The 17,595-nt window shown below is 39.1% G+C and overlaps 1 long non-coding RNA gene across 1 annotated transcript; it reads left to right on the top strand.

Annotated features, from left to right (window-relative positions):
- Positions 1–8,318: 8,318 nt before the first annotated feature.
- Positions 8,319–16,136, top strand: LOC127475308 (uncharacterized). Its single transcript, XR_007906169.1, has 3 exons — positions 8,319–8,422; positions 14,512–14,646; positions 16,051–16,136. It is a non-coding gene; the product is annotated as an uncharacterized LOC127475308 (long non-coding RNA).
- Positions 16,137–17,595: the final 1,459 nt, after the last annotated feature.

A 17,595-nucleotide genomic window follows, 5' to 3' on the forward strand; every position in this document is an offset into this window, starting at 1 on the left:
ATAATTTACTTAGAATGGTGGGTCCAGTGTTCAGACAGGCATCTGTGTTTCAATTAATGTATTTCCAAGGGTTGTTCATTGATGTATACAAATCTTTTAAGAAAATGCTATTCACTTGCAGCTGAATTGGTTTCTCCCTTAAAGAAATGCCATATACATTTTAAACCTCTAGCATTAAGTAGAAATTTCATGTAGACTGTAGACAATATATTTGGAAAATCTGTGTACATAATGTTGGCTTACACGTGGCTTATGCAGCTCTTTTAACTCCTTCATGTAACAGAAAGAAAAAAAAAAGGCAATTTTTTCTTTTAGCATGTTCATTACATTCCACAGGGTTTTTGGTAATAGAAAAATTCTAATCAATTCTATATGTTTCCTTCCGTAATCTGTTTGCTGCTACTGAATTTTCTTGGTGAAATCATGTCTATTACCACTTGCTATGTCTTTTTTTGATCTTTTTTCTTGTGCCTGTTTCTCTCAGACAAAACTAATCATGTTATAAGATTAAATTAGATTGTCTTCTCTGCAGTCACTGCTTCAGAGCATAAACAATTAAACTAGGTTTACCCAGTTAACTTATTTAAGAGTAGTAGTTCAGAGAATGAGTAAGGAGTTTGCCAGGCTAATTTACTAAATTTCCACAGCAAATCAGAGCTTTCACTAGTCCTTGACCAGTCCTTATCATGCAAATTTAGGAATGGTGTGAGATGTCTACGTAATGCCATGAATGTATGTTTGGATAGGTTTTCCATAGTTCTTTGTAAGTCTGGCTTCTGTTTTATAAAGTTTGTGTTTTTTTCAGTTGTGAAATCAGAAGAAAGTGATCTCATACTTACCTTGCTCCTTCACATGCCAAACATCTCAAATTGAAATAATTTCTATATTGTAATGACTCCTTCTGTCAGAGAAACTTAATGTACTTTACTTGCATGAACATTTTCACTATCGTAAAGCTTTTGTGAACTAATTAAGTCCCATTAACCAACCTCATTTTACAGCTGAAAAACATGGAGATAAGAGGGACAAGAAACCACGCTTTCAAAAATAACCTTTGAAAAACATAAGGGCAAAAATTCAGGAGCCTCTTTTGAATGCAGATTGTCAGTCATTTCACCAGTGTCACCTTGGAAATTTAACAATTTTGGCAAGGCATCTTCTGAACCTTGCTTTTCAATTTTATTTGCACTTTAACCATATTATTTCGAAATGGAAATAAATGTGTATTTTATTCGCTAGCTGACAGATCTACTAAGAGTAAATAACACAACACTGACTTCATCGTGCTGGTGACTGCTGTGCTCCAGCAGTTTATTTAGCAGCGATTGTTATTTATAGAAAGCTCCTTCATGTGATGGTGTTGCCAGTAACACAGATGTCCCTTGAATGCACTCTATTTTAAATAAAGGTGAAAGGCTAAGGAAACCATAAAAGAACCCACCTTTAATATTTCAATTTAACAATAACAAACAGGGTGTGGCCTCCCTGAAACTGCAGCTTGTCGAATGCTTGGGAGAAGGGAAGGGTGGGAAAGCTCTCTGCTTACCAGTTCCACAGTCTCGTTAGTAAAAACACATCTGACACCAGTGATTGTGGCCTGAAAGATACAGTGAGAATGGGTGGTGCTTTGAGCTATTGATATGAATAAACTGTCTTTCTAGTATTTGGAATGTAGTGTGGAATAAGCAGTTTTATGGACGTTAATGTACTTCATGTTTGAGAAGCTGTGAATGAAAACTCAAGAATTGTTGCCTGTATGTTTAAAAAAAAACAAAACAGTTACTTCTTTAGACTGCTTTTTTTTCCCCTCCAAGGACACTGTGAGGCTCTTCACATAAAGCTTATCCTGAAAGTTTCTCCTTCATGCTCAATTTGTTATGCTTAAACTGGACACTGTGATGTTTTCAGTGTTTAAAATGAGACTTACCGGCTGCTGGTTACAGAAAATGCTGTTGCTCCCATTTGACAGTGGTTTGATAGCAAACGAAATTCACAGGAATGTGGGTAAGTCAGAGACAGAAAAAGTGCACATTTTATGCATGGATAATCCTCCCTGGAATAACATGAGCTTCTTATTCATTTGGGGTTTTTTGGGGTGGTGGTGTTGTTTGATGTTGTTTTTTCATTGTGTGTTTGTGGTTTGGGTTTTGTTTGTTTGTTTTTAATTAGAGAGCAACAATCTGAAGCTTCTGTGAACTGAAACTTTCAGGCTTAAATAATATGTATTTACCTGAAATCAGCTTCTTAGAAGCTAGGCTAGCTTCATCTTAGCCCTTGAGGAAAAAAAAATCACATATATTTCCAGCCAGAATAGACTTCCAGTAACCCACAGTCACCCAGAACTCTCCAACATATGAGATCACCTGGAACACGCACTTGATTTTTTGAATTCTCTTTTTATTGGGGTTTATTCATTTAGTTCTGATCAAGATGAGTTAGAAACAAAGAAAAAAATATGAGTGCTGTATAAAATCACAATGTGCTGTGCTATTCCAGAAGACTCTACCAAATAACATTCAATCTGTTTTATCTAGCTATCAAGAATTTTATTCTGAGAAAAGGGAGTATTTTTCAGAGTATGTAGCATGGTTGAATGTATGCCATAAAATAGACTGTTCACTCCTCCAAAAATGCTACAAGCAGGTTGTAGTGAGCCCAGGATCTAGACAGATTTTGTCTGGGTTCATTTGACACATGGAAAAAAATATTTCATTTCGTTTCTTCACAGACTGACACCACAAAGCCATTTCATTTATTTTTCCTCATATGTTGTTGTGTTGTTCAGTACTGTGTGTAGTCTCCCCTGACTTTGGAACAAGCTGGTAGGCTTGAGCAAAACTCTTTCCTTTGCACGGTTAGAAGGAAAAATGAGATCATAAAAGAGAAAGTTAACTACTGAATAATGATCGGGCTCCTTGTATGGAAACTTCACGCACACCTGAAGTAAATGACTTTAAGAGTTGCTGGCCAGATACTGTGCAGCTATTTCTGTTGCTTTCTATACCCTAAGGCCACCTACAATAAATTCTCACCTAGTGAGAATCTAGTGGGCTGTCAACTTGAGCAAACTAGTAACGCAGCCGATGGCAGAAGTAACAGAACTTCTCCATCTGTGTTATCTTCTAATCAAAGCAGGAAAAGATAAGACCCTTTCCAGAGATAGACAGCACTAAGAAACTTGCAGGGAAACAAAATATTACAGCTTTTTTTTCCCTGCAACTTCCAATAGGGTGGGAGAAGGGGAGGAAGGAAGATCCACAGCCAGCTCAGAGAAGTCTATAGTGTTTCTGGAATGAATGGTAAGTGCAGGGATATAAAACTTATTGCTGTCTTAGACAGGAGCCAGGCTTTACTTGAACAAGGGAGACCTATTTCAGAGTTCATTATTAGGTGAACTATGAAGGTGCAAAAAGCTTGACCTACCACTATCCTTTTGTCTCTGTGGTTCTCTTCAGTCTGGTACCTGTGTTAGCAGCTGGGAAGCAAGAAAACCTTCTTTTTACACTGGTCCGGCAAATGTTTGTTTAATAGTTTGCTCAAATCACTACATAAGGAGCACCTGAGAAAAGAAGTAGAGACACACCTGAACAAAAAAGTAAATCAGTGATGGGAAAGTTCAGGAAATGCAATGATGGTAGATGATCCTGATAAAATGAAAGCAAAAAGCAGAGACAAGACCATCATAAAAGTGGGACCACCAGAGTTTCCTCCTTCCAATAAAACCTACTTTGAAGGAGTTAGCAAATAATTTTTTCTAAGATGATAGTTCTTATTCTTTTCAAGGGCAAACTGCAACGTGATCACAGTTCCCCTGAATTTACAGCTAGAAAATCAAAGGTCTTTTCACATATACCTTATCAGAACTGGGACTGCTGCTTGCTTGTGGTGACTCAGATGAGTGGCATGGAATTATATGTCTTCTCTTATGTCTTTTATCATCTTTTGTGAACCAAGATGTCTGCAGATGCTTAGGTATCTGGGCCTCAAAGTAATTTCTGCTAACAAGAGTGCCAGTAAAATGTGACCACTTAAGTGGCCCTAGAAAATGAGAAGGGCAGAGGAGATGGGTGATCTCTCTTACCTGAAATCTAAACTATTGTTAATCAACCACGAGTTAGCTGTGAGCTAACCATGAGCCTCAGGAGATCTGAGCTTAGTTTCCTGCTCTACCACAGATTTCACTCTCTGAATCTGGTCAAGTAATTTGATCACTTTTGGCCGCCTCCAACATAGGGGTGATCAGCTCCAGCCTTTTGCCTTGGTTGCCTCTCCAGCCTAAAGGCTCCTAAAAGGTGGCAGTCTGTCACTACAGTGCCTAAGCTCTGTGCAGCCTGATTAGACATGGGGCCCCTTGCAAAGTCATCTGGCAAACACTATAACACAGTTCATAAATAATTATGTTTTACAATAGCCCTTTTCTTCAGTTCCCAAGGAGAAGACATAATACATTGTGTTAAAGGAACAACTCTCATCTGGTAATATTAAAAATGTTCTGAACTGCTCTCTAGTCATCCCAGAAGTCAGATGAAGTTGTAAAATCCCTTTCAACAAGTCGGTGTCATTTTAACATGACTTCAGGTCTGAGCTTGAAAATTCTTCCTTTGAAGAGAGTTCCTTTGAATAATTAAGGTGTGAAATGACTTCTCAAAATAATCAGGGTTTCAGGTTTTGTTCTAGTATTTATCAATGCCTTTTGGCTCACCAGAGGCTTTCTAACTTGAATGCATAATTTAAGAGGGGAAGACAAATTAAGCTATTGCCTGTACCTTTAATGCAAGGTGATTTATTGCATGTGCACTGCAAAATGGCAGCAATGACTGTCTGAACTGTCCAAGCACAGAGAGCTGTTTCTGTCAAATACTTATGGTATGACTGAACACATGCTCAAAGTAAAATCTTTGTTTAGTAAATATTGACTATTCCCTAGTCCTTTATATCCTGTCGTCATTTCCTTTGTACAGCTTGCAGCTGTAGTTTTAAGCCAGTGTACAAAAGTCATTGGTTAGGCAGAGTTCATAAGTGTATTTAACTATGTAAGAGAGATATTTTTGATGTTTTTCCTCTCAACAAAGTTCTTGGAGTTCTGTAGCCTGCATCCAAACTAGCCTACACCGACATCTTCTGTGTGCAAGTGAGTAGATTCATTTGTTATCCATTTAAGAAGTATGAATATAATGTAATGCACATATAAACTTATAAATATATACACATACGCAGAAATATATATACAGAAGTAGGGAACTTGGCTGCCATGTAGTCAGTTTGTGGTTTTGGAAAACCACAGGCTCTAGGGTGGAGATAGCCATTGTATTGCATTAGCTATTTTCTCACAGTTTAAGAAGCAGCAGCTTGAAGCACTGTGGTCCAGACAGTAAAGCAGTTCCTCCATGTAGGCCCATGTGTTTCACCAGGCCTCTGAAAAGAGGTGGGTACAAGGGGGTGTTGGCAAGTTCATGGGTGGTCACGGGGTCCTGGGTATCGGGCAGGAAAGGGAAAAGAGGGAAATCGTGTAGTGGTGAAGCCTTGTGAGCAGGAACATACACTGAGCTGTGTGAAACACGTGGAGGGTAAGGAGGACTGTTCACCCTCCGTGTTCACAGGACTCACTTCACTGTAATGCCTCTGTATGTGCTGGGTTTCAGAACAAAGAGGGAAAACACAGTATTGCAGGGTTGTTTTGTCAGTTTTGAGTTGTGGGCAGAGAACACAGGTTTTGGATTGAAATCTTAATTTTATTTTCTGTCCAATTAATAATGAAATGGATTCATTTTTTGTGATTTTTTTTCTGTTATTTTGCCCTCCTCCTGTATGTTTCTATTCTCTGAGTTGAATATGCAAGTGATTAAAACCAAGACAGACTTAATGAATTGAATAGTAAACATCTGTGTTAGGGCTGCTGCCTCTCTCAGTTCTCACTCTCTTTTTAAGCTCTGCCAGAGGGTTTGAGCTGTATGAGGCTAGACAGGAGAGGAGTTTGGATGTTAAGATCTCTAAGTTAGGAAAGGTATTGAAGCAGTAAGCACCATTCAAGTATGCCACTGAACAATTCTTACAAGGTAGCATGATTGAGCTCAGTGGCCTAGAGGTGGAAGGCAAACCATTATTTTACTTTTTCTGGCTTGTAGAATTTATATGTGCTTCAAAGCCATGGGGTGAAACCTGCAAATTCTGGGAATATTTAAGCTCAGAACATCCTGAGAGTTGTTGTATAAATGATGCCAGAAAAGTCACAGAAAAAATAAGTAATAAAAAAACCCCAAACCAACCGACGAACAACTTAGATGAGGTGGAATTCATGCTCAGTTCTCTGGAAAGACTCCCAGTCTAAGCACAGCAATCCTGAGCGCGTAGTGTTCAGCAGGCAGCATCCTATTTTCCATCCTTACCAACTCCAATTGTTGTGATTCATCCACAAATGTTTTTTTCCAGTGTTAAGACAATGGAGCAACACAATCTTCCATGAATACGAAAGTCAGAGCCTCAGAGTCTGAAATTAAAAGTATTCTTTTGACAGGGTAGCAGAAGACAGATGATAGGTAACATTATCACACCAAGGGAAAGCAGTACATTTGCAGTGTCAAGGGTATCAAACCAATTATTAGCATTGGTTTGATACAGTTTCAAATTAACCTCATTAGAATTTGTAACTATAAAATTTCTTTTGAAAAATTACTTCAAAGCTGAACCTTACTCCAGAGAAATAGCTGGAATTTGACCTCTAACAGCTTTAATTTTTCCCCCTTTTACTTCATTATGATGTCACCAATAAATACAATAATCTTTGTCTTCTGCCAAAATACTTTATAAAATGTTATCTGTCTTCCAGAGGGAGTGGGGAGGAGTTTAAAAATGAAGTGAATTAAAAAAGAAAATAAATATTATATAGACAGTGTATTTTATGATTAAACAGTTTAAGTCTATGTTAAGAATTGTTTTATTGGCCTTTCATTACCAATTCATTTACATCACTAATTATCTTGCAGAAATAAAACTGCTTCATGAAGGCTCAGATACTGGATCACAGCCCACAGCTTCCCAGTCATATCTGCTCCTGGGAATTTTAGCACAATATTCCCCCAGGTGCTACAATTGGGTCAGCAGCTCTCCCAAGATCTCAGCAGTAGACAGGGAGTAGACAGGGAGTGGGAGTTGGGCAGCTTTAGCACTGCTCACAGCAGACACCAGTCAGGGTACAGGAAGGGAATATCTATTCATTTTCTCCAGGCAGATTATGCAGTAGGAGCAGACCCGTGGAGCTTTTCTGCTCCCCAGTTCCCCAAGGCTGTTGCTCAGCTGGAAGTAAGGGTGCATGAGTCAGCAGTCTCTCTATCCTTAAGGTGTCCTTATCCTGTGCACTATTTAGCCAATAAAGCTGTAAGATTTTTCATTCAGATTCACTGTATATGGTGGTGAACATACTTCACCACTATTTCCAGAATAAAAAGTTGTCAGTCTGGCAGAGAAGGGCAGCTCTAACAGCAGACATTTTGAAGAGTAATTTTTTCTTTCTTTTCTTAAGACTCTGGATTGAGCTCTTTTGGTGTTATCTGTCTCTCCCACCTGTTCCTGCTGCAGTAGCAGGGCTGTATTTAGTTTGCAAGATTCAAGGTTAGCTTGAGATTGGGCTCAGACCACGGTCAAGAAATGTAAACATGTGAAAGGCATGTGAACACACTTGGGAAATACCATATGGTGTTCTTCTTCCTCCCCATCCTTACTAGTGAAAGCCCACTGATATTTTTGCAGTGAATTCTCTAGGAAAGAACAAATAAGCACCTTGACAAAACTGCAGCATAGCCAGGCTGATGCTCAGATGAGAGTTTATCCGTCCTCTGAAAGACTTAATCAAGCAAAGCTTATGTGGGACTGGTGTTGGCTGACTTATTGTTTCTGCCTGTCTTTTGTGACTCATGGAAAGAAACATCACCTCAGTGCTCTCAGAGATGCATCCAGGCTGCTTTAATCTGTTTATAGTGGGTCTTGGAGTATGTCTGCATTGCATAGTAGAGATACCTGTTGTGGCTACAAGTAAGATTCCTCCAGAGCCAGAAGCAATACAGCTGTGTCAGTGGTGCTTTGCATAAGACTAATTGTCATGTGCTGCTGTGTCTGTGTGGTCATGCTCTGGGCAGTACAGTCCTACTGCCTGGTTTAGGAGCATGGAGGTAACTCTCAAACAGTTCTGCCTTGTGGGGCACAAAGCTTTGGTCTCCTTTTACTTGCTTAGGATTTCTCCTAAATTCAGTTTCTGCAAATGCCTCAGCTAATTGTTGCCTTTTCATTTTGACAGGAGACAAACACATCCTTCCCACCAGAGACATCAGACTGTTTCTAGCAGTGCTGAACTACAGTCATGCAATGGAAGAGTCGAGGATCTCCCAATAGCTGTTTCTGACAAAAGAGACTAACATCCCACAGTCAGGTATGATGCAATGCTCATGTTCTTGCTCTAGAGGTCCTGTTCTGAGGGACCAAAAAACCCAGAATCATGCACGATTGCCCTGGAAGCCCCACTGCTTACTGGGAATGGCTGCTCTCAGTCCCTTTTTCCCCAGCTACCCTACTAGCCCAGAACTTTCTCCTTTCTGCCTCACTACCTTTCAGACAGCATCTGCTTTCCTCTGGTAGTATGTTGTACAGTCTCTAAAAAGGGCAAGAGGTACATCTTTCAAATCTAATAGAAGTACAAAATTCAGAGGACTACTGTTTTGTACATCTTCCACTGAATTCAGAGTTGTACTGCAGTGCCCAATTCCCACAGCTGATTTGCTGATTTAAGGGAGTCAGTTCCACAACCAAGTCTCCTATGCAACATGTGACTGGCTGGACTGTACCCTACACATGTCAATTTTCCTTTGAAGAACTGGGTACCCATCTGTAAATTCTAAAAGTTTAAATTTAGTTGGCTATTATTTGGTTTCTCTTGTCTGAAAATTCCCCTGGTAAAAACAGCGCTTGCTCTTATCTCCTTTCCTGCTTCCTCAGCTGTGGTGGGGACACACAGGCCATTTGCTGCTCCCAGCTTTCCCCATCCCATTTGAGTTGTACCTCTTGCCACCCTGGTACATGTGGGTACAGTCACAGAGCTGACCCAAAACCACCTAAGTCAAGGTTAAAATTTCTGCTTGTACTCACATTTTCTAAGGTGAAGCTCACCCACCTCTTTTCTTTCATTCCTCTCCCTGCTGCTTTTCTTTTCACACTTTCAGGCACAGCTCTATGAGAAGCTGGTGTCAGTGTTGATGTAGACTAAAACAGTTTGCATTGGGTCTCACTCCTACTCTGCATTTCTCTGTTACTTTAGCTGTGATCCTACAACTGCATGTGGGCTTGTGTTAGAAACTGGATCACTGACGTGATGCAACAGCTATACAGGTGGGAAGGGGGGAAGAAAGGAAGAAAGCAGAAGCTTGCTAAATTGACTTCACCGAGTTCTTTTAGGGGATGTTCTTCTCTCCATAGTTTCTTCTCTCCATGGTGTTCTTCTCTATCTTTGCCCATCTGAGCAGTTCTTGTTATCAGCTTTTCACATCCTGTGTGTACAGGTGTATAATATCATCTTAACAGACCAAAGTCTTCTGTCTTTGTCTAATACACCTTTTCACCAACACAGAGAAAAGTGTACTTGTACTACTGGGGCATGCAGCACACAGAGAACGAGCAGCACGTCAGGTCAAACCAATTACAGTTCTGAATTGCAAGGAGGATGTGTTAACGGGGCTTTTCAGGCAAATGAGTTAGCCTCTGACTGCTCACAGGGATGCTGGGTGGTATAGTGAGAGAATTTTCACATGACCAGAATTTCATTACATCATTTGTTAGTATATAGAATACCACAAGGGAGTTCTACTTTATTTAACATAGTAACAATGAACAGCTGGCTGCATTACAGTCCTCTGTGTCAGCGAGGATACAGTCAAAATATATTAGTCTAGTTTAAAACATTCAAATTACTTCTTGTAGGTTGGCCAGTATGCCCCCTGAGTGAGCAAAAGCAAAGCAAAGACAACTCAATACTGGAAATAAAATGTCAAACATAATGAGAGCCTGAGCGCTAAACAAAAGAAATGTTGGCATGAAAGGTGTTAAAGGGATTTAACCTATTTAAGGGACATAGATTTTAAAAGTATCTAGTTTCCAGGACTGGTCTATTGTCTACCAGGACTTTAAGCCAAGAGTTATATATGATACAATGTTGATATCACTATTCTGATAAAATTATGATTTTACTTGCCTGAAAATTCCAGTGTTAAAAATGTCAGCTATTAGCTCCTTTTGTACCTCTGTAAGTTTAGTAGGGACATTTGATCATTCCCAGCTACTGGCATTGCCTGGCCTATTAGGGTTGTTCTGCACCACCTCTCCTCCCCTCTCCTCCAGCTATATCACACAGCACCATTGCTGCTTCAGTGAGGGCACTAGGCATCTCTGACAATTTTGATATGTACTATATAGAGAAGTCTAGAACCTTCTGCACATTGGCGCTGTGTGATGTGTCCCAGAAGCTGGTATGTGCAGTTGCAGCCCCTGCTACATTAGCTTCTTTCTCATTCACTCCTGTGCAGCCTTAATCAAGTTTCCTAATTTTTCCAAGTCTTAGCTCACCAACTAGAGAATTAGGCTTAAGCATAATTTTCTCATGTATTTTAACAGATGGACAGAGTTCTGTGATCTATTCCACAGCAAAACAGAAATACTCTGCACAAGCTCCCATTCGTGTGGGATTTTTAGTGAAGTTTGCTGAAGTATATACAGTATTATGCAAGTTAATAATAGGAAGAAGGGAACTTACATGTCATCTCTTGACAGTTTGTGGTATTACCCACAGAGCTTTTCAGAGTGCTTTGCAAATGTAGTTTTACAAGCTGAAAAGGACATTGTGTTCCCACAGTCGCTGTAAAAGATCTTTTTGTAGTATTAAAACACAGGATTGACAGGAAGCTTTCTCTGATGATCACCCTGATTGTTTTTGTTTTAACTGTGCATGTTTACACCTTGACATTTTTATTTCTCTAATAGCCTATAGCATAACACTGTCAATTAACTTTTCTTGCCCTTAGGCACAGCTAGACACTTTCAGCATGTCCAGTCTTACAGTAGCTGGTTTTGGACATTGGTGTTTGCATTGCTTTTCCCCCAGCTCACCTGCTACTCTGCTTTGGAGACAAACAGCCAGAACAAAGTAAGGGTTTCCAGATTTGGCCTTAAGGTTCTGTTGCACAATTAAGTGTAACTTAGTCATACTTAAATGCCCAGATGAAAGGGGACTCAGAATTGGAAAGGGAAAGAAAGAAAAGCAAAATATAAAAATAGCCTTGGGGGTATCACCTTCAAAGAAAGTTTTCAACAAGATATCCCAGTTTAAGGTTGAACAATTGGAAAAAGGAATAAATTATGTCTTACAGGGTTTTTTCCTACATAAACACTTGTCTGATCTGTGAAAGACACTGACGGGGAAACACTTTCCTCAGCCCCAACTGAAGTGAAACAAAGTTCATTTTTATGGTTCTTCTGAAACAAATATAAAGAGACTGATATTGTCTCATATCTTACAGTCACCGATGGGGAAAGTGAGCACTGAAGACAGTCAGGGTGGGTGAAATCTGCCCAGTGCATTGACTCTCTGCTGCTTGGATCCATAACTGACAAATGCACTTCTGGAAATGGACTGGAAAACACGAAATGCAAAGGTTCTGCCATCCTTCAGCAAGAAAATCACATTCTTGCTTTTCAAGCAAGAGATGCAGAAACACAAAGCTGCTCCTGAAACACAGCTCCTTGTGCAGAGGTGTTAAAATGGTTTATTTAGCTCACACAAAGCTGACCAGAACCTGTGTGAAGGAAGGTGCCACCTGCAGCATCCCAGCTCAGGAGAGAGGCAGCAGGACATGTAGGTGATGCCTCTTAAAGAAGGGATGAAAACAGCAAGTGGACTCTGCTGGGTCTTTTGATTGAAATGAGTGGATTAGAATAAGAGATGTAGCATTTCATGTTGGCATAAACGTTTTAAAATTACAGAGAGGACACAAATGTAATAAAAATTTTATTGTCTTCAGAATAATGGAGAGGTTTATTATGTTTTTTGTGTGGCAGCAAATGCTGTAATTAAGACTGCACTATAAAAACAAGTGTGACAAGAGCTATTTTAAGGTCCTCAAACTCTTTGACAAACCCTCCTTTTAAGCTTCCTTGCTTTCTGTAACAGGTGATTTAAAAAAATCATATTCACAAACCCTTATTAAGCTTGTAGAAAATTAAACACATATTCGGATTCCAGTTTGCATCATTTAACAAAAATAGGTTTAAAAACACCAGAGTAGGGTTCAATGGGGAAAAGTAGTTCATATATAGCATTTTCTATTCCTAGGTGGGGTTTTTTTATAAGGGATAGCTTAACACAGTTGTGGCCTAAAATTATACCTCCTAAATGTTTCAGCACCAAAGAACTAATGTGTATTGCTTCATGATCCCCTTTTTACTATTTCACCTTGCCATTATAATAAGGCTTTGATGTTTGCTATCACTTTAAAAAATTCGCTCAAGTGAATGTTTTGCTATACAGGGATGAAGTTAAACGTGTTTAATTGATGTGTTGAGTCAGTTTGTCTGCAGTATTTCTGTAAATGCAGTGCCACAATGGAAATTTCAGCCCAGGGCATTCTGGTGCTCAGCAAGAGCTGATCCCAGGTGGGCTCTCCTACCTGCTGGGAGGATACACAGTAATTAAGAGTTGTAGTGCTAAATAGCCTGCAAGTAAAACATTTAATAAACCAGGCTGTCTTTAGCCTCTGTGTTTTCATTATAGTTATTTTCCAGACACCAAAAGTTTAGTTTATTTTTCGAAAGAGACGCCACAAGTATAAACTATAGCATAACTTTTTATTATTTGTAAATGTTACATGCTTTATTGTTGAAAAGCGGTATCAAAACTTTACACAGGATATTGAACTTAGTGCTGGTAAGGGAAAATGATCCATCCTCCCTGTGCAGAAAGCATTACGTCACGAAGGGATGGAAACAAAGAGCTCTGAGGGATTGGGATAGGCAAACTTCCCTCCTTTCACAGGAAATGGGTGAAGCCTTGCTAGAAATTATTATTCAGACGTTTTGTGCTGTGAAGGAAATGTCTCCTGATAGCACAAGCTATTGGTTTCCTGTTGTGAACTAACAGTTTTGGCACAACCAAGAATGGACAGGAAGGGCAAATGATTGGGGGTCATTGGAAGAAATTGCTTTAATGAAAAGACCAGATCAAGTAACTGGGAAGAAAACTGACCTGAAAAAAAAATTGAAATTAAAATGAGGGGAGGGGGAAGAAATGGTGATTGCTACAGTGGAAATAAATAACAACAAAGTTCCACATGAAATGTTCACAGGGTTAGCAGAAAGCAGGGGGAACACTGTTGTTGGGCAGGAAGTATCGCAGGGGGAGAAAGCCCTTTGTGTCCTACCTAATTAAGAGCCTGATTCAACAAATATATATCCGGCTTCTACACTGAGGAAAGCAATTTTTGGAAGTTTTCACAGATGCGGAATTGTTGCGGTTTTTTTCAACCAGGACCTTATAAAAGAGGCACTTTCGAGTGCTATTTTTCAACCACGGTGTAAAAATAGCAGTGCCAGCAGGTTCCTGCACTGGGCCAGCTGACTGTGCACCTTCCAGCCCAGGGAAACACAGGGAAAGGGAAAGGGAAAAACACACAAGACATGTTCCTGCCTCAGGCCTTCTTTCCAGCCTTCCCCTTTTCTTTCCTGTGGTCTTTGGGGATCTGTGCCACCTTCATGGGCTTGCTAATGCTATGCCAGGACTGCATTGTTGTCTCATTCATGTTGGCTCTTCTCTGGAGGGGACAGCACAGAACTGGTCACAGCTCCAGAGGCTGTGCAGAGCTTTCCTCCTGGAACTGGCAGCTGCTTCCAGGGACCAGAAATTCCTTTGCTGGAGAATGGTGGGGGATGGCAGGGAGCACTCACAGACACTGTCTGTGACTTACAGGACTGCATTGTCAATAAATATAAAAATCATTGCCAGTAAATATAAAAATCCGTCCAGTGTCGCAGGCTTCTTTTTAAGACGGCAGCCTAAATTTCATTTTAAGCATTCTAAGGGATTAAAGGCTACTTGTAAAATAATGAAACCTGCTTGGATTTTTGTGTTACCAACTTTTGGGAGCAACCATTTTCATCCTTTCGAAGATTATTTTGATTGTATGGGAATTCAGGTTGTAGAAAATGGCTGTCTGGTTCAGAAAACAAAACATGAGGAGCCACTTTTGTGTTTGCTGATTCTTAAAAGGCTGCCTCTAAAGCGTCTTTTATGATGCCAAACCCACAAGAGTTCATAAAAATGTGCCTGAATTTGTCTTTGGATTGAATTTATAGAGAGTTTTTAAACTCATATACAACATTCCTGCTTTCTCCCCTCAGAAAAATACAAACTTCAGTCACATTAGAATCATGCTTTTTTTTTTTTTTTAACATCTTCTTTTAAATATTTTTGTTTCCATTTAGGACTGCCAACATTACCATGGAAACCCCCAAAAATAAAGACTTTCCCAGCCTTGTGAGAGTACACCTGCAAGAGCAAGAACTGCCTGTCAAAAGCGACCTCTTCATTATGGGTGTCACCTAAGGACTTTTTGTGTGGTCAGTATGACTTGTTATCTAAAAATTTATTGAAAGTATATTCTTAGCATTGATACAATTTGGTATCTTGCCATGGGCCAGTAACAAATGTCTGTTGCTATCCAATAGCGTTCTCTTTAATATACTATCTCAGTTTTCAAGAAAAATACCAGCTCTTGACAGACTGTAGAGTTGAGATTGGAAGCCCTAAAATAACAAGATGAAAAAAGCACTCAGCTCAGTGAGACAAACACATGTAAAATGAAGTCCTAATAAGCTGTTTTAATATAAATCATTCCACTGGCTTCAGAAGGACTTGGATCAGAATTACAAAGAGAATTGCAAGAATTCATCTGCTGCCTCTTTGTAGAGGTGGAGCATATTTACTAGTGAGCAGTTGGCTACTATCAAAACAGATCTGCTTAGACTTTTCAACATTGCTAATTTCACACTTTTTGTTACAGAATTAAACAGTTTTATCTGAATTTTTTTAATTGCAACCAGTTCTGCGCAGTTTTCAAATTAACACCAAAAAGGAATTTAGTTAATGACAATGGTTTAACATGTATTTTTTCCAAACAGAAGGCAAGTGTGGTGGTAGAACTGAATTCAGATAGTTTGGCAGTATCTGTTAATAATATTTCAAGACAATGTTCTTGAATTAAAAACCCCTCAAACTGACAAGATATTTCCAATTTTTTTGTGTCTACTCTGTTCTTAACTATATGAATTGTATATTCTGCTTGCTAAATTGTTAAAATTTCCAGTATACAAAGGCTTTTGATTTGTATATCTCTCTGCAGTGTAGTGGCAATTTGACAGCATGTCTGCATCAGTAATGTGCACCACTGGGAAAATAGAGATTGTTTTTTTAGGTTTTTTCTCTTTATTAAAGACTTTCCATAGATTTCCAATGAAAAACTGAACTTTAAATAGTGCTAGAAATACACTTTTGTGTTATTACCAACAAAATAGGAAAAATCATCTACAAATTTTTTGTTGTTATTTAAGCATACTGGAAACTTAATTTAAATGCATTCAGGTCTCACCCAGATCTGTTTTTCACTGTTTTAATGAGCAAACTCCTTGGCAGAACTGTTTGTCAGCACAGACAAACCTTAGAAATGCTAACTGCAACAACTGCATGGTATGTCTAATAGCAAATGATCCTGTTCAGATCAGTAGACATCTTGGGAAATTAGATGCTATTCCATATGAACAGGAATGTCAGACCTCACCTCTCCAGAAGTACTGAAGTACTAGAGGAAAGCATAAGTTCAGGCCTCAAACCAAGTGTTGGCACCACAGAGCTGAGTCTAGAGTGATTCATTCAGGCAGAACATTCAGCTGTATGTGACAAATTAGTGTCATGACTGTTGCACCCTCTCTGATTACAGTCTCATCAGAATATATATATTTTTGCAGGACTGGAGCTTCCTGTTGTACACATGAAAAAGTTTCCCAAAGAGGTCTGGTGTTTGTAAGAAGAAATCTTCCCAGAAGTACACAGGTACGATCAACAGGACACTGGTCATTCCCATGTGTCCAGCTCACTCCAGCTATTAACAAAATCTCTGTCCTACAACAGCATTGAAGTAACTTTTGCTGAATTTACCAGCTTGAAGTACTGCACTAGCAAAGTTCTGGATATCTGCAGTCAATAAGGTTTTGCTGTCACCAGAGATGTTTTCCCAACAAATGCTGATTCAAATGTTGTACATTCCCACTGCTTCGGTTTTTGCTCTAGGCTAAGTAGATGATTATTTAGTGTTACTACAAGCTGTCATATTACTTATGCTGCTCACCAAAGAGGTGGTTGTGTTTCAGTGTTAGGCAGGGAGTATTCCTGTGTGTGCATTTGTGTTCAAAAGGACCATTTCAAAAGGTTTTTTGCCTATGTGCATTAATACCCTTTAAGGTGCATTGGTGTTGCAGATAGCAGTAATAGTTGAATTTCTCTGTGAAGGTGAGTAGGAGTGACAATCAGAGGAAACTGGGAAAGGGTTATAAGTGCTTTAAATTCTTCTGTGGCAAATACTGTGGAAACTGCAGATATGTTAAATGCATGAGGGGTTACCATGTGGGGTTAATTCTTCAGGAGTGAAATTAAAATGAAATTAATTGTAGTGGAAGTTGTAAACTGGCATAGATTTGAGCCCAGTCATCATAAAATTATTCCTGTTCCTTTGGCTGAATGCTCTGTGCAAGATGCAGTTCCCCCTCCTACAGTGTTAAAATCACTTATTTTCATTTGTTCATCTCTGGAACTGATGAGATTAAAACAGCATAATACCACTTCAACTCAATAGGGAATGATTGCAACTGAAAAGCATTTATTTATTTGATGTGAATCATTCTGCAGCACATTTCAGTTCCATGTTGAAAAGGAGGTTTATTTGTCTTTTAAAGGTTTACTTAAATAGGAGAAGAAGCAAGAAGCACTCCCTGGTATCTTTATTTTGCTAATGGAGCTGACACGCACCTCACTTTATAGTGCTGATGTACTGCAAAAGATACCTAGGGCAGTTTCAATTATTCTAGTATTTATTGTTACCACATCAAGTCTTTGCAGTTTTTTTATGAGGATGCTGGTCAGTGTAAAGAAGAAATAATAATGCAATGTTAGTATCATAGAAAAAATTACAAATAAAGAAAAAAATAGGGTTTTGTTGTAATGTCAGTGTCTGTTGGCTCCACCTCACTAGTAGTTCTTAAAATGAACTAGACATTATATAGCCACAGTTTTGTCTAAAAATAAAGCAGATGCTTTAAGAGGAAAGCTTTCTCTTAATTTTGGTTAGAGCATAATAATGCCAAGGTTATGTGCTTGATCCCCATATGGGCCATTCACTTAAGAGTTAGACTTGATGATCCTTGTGGGTCCTTTCCAACTTAGAATATTCTGTGATTCTGTGCAGAGGATGGGTGAATTGTAGAGAGAATAACTTAATATTATGGTAACCACAATAT

Source organism: Manacus candei, unplaced genomic scaffold, assembly GCF_025592945.1.
Source record: "Manacus candei isolate 608988 ecotype Guabito, Panama unplaced genomic scaffold, ASM2559294v1 h1tg000046l, whole genome shotgun sequence".
In the NCBI taxonomy this organism is placed as follows: Eukaryota; Metazoa; Chordata; class Aves; order Passeriformes; family Pipridae; genus Manacus; species Manacus candei.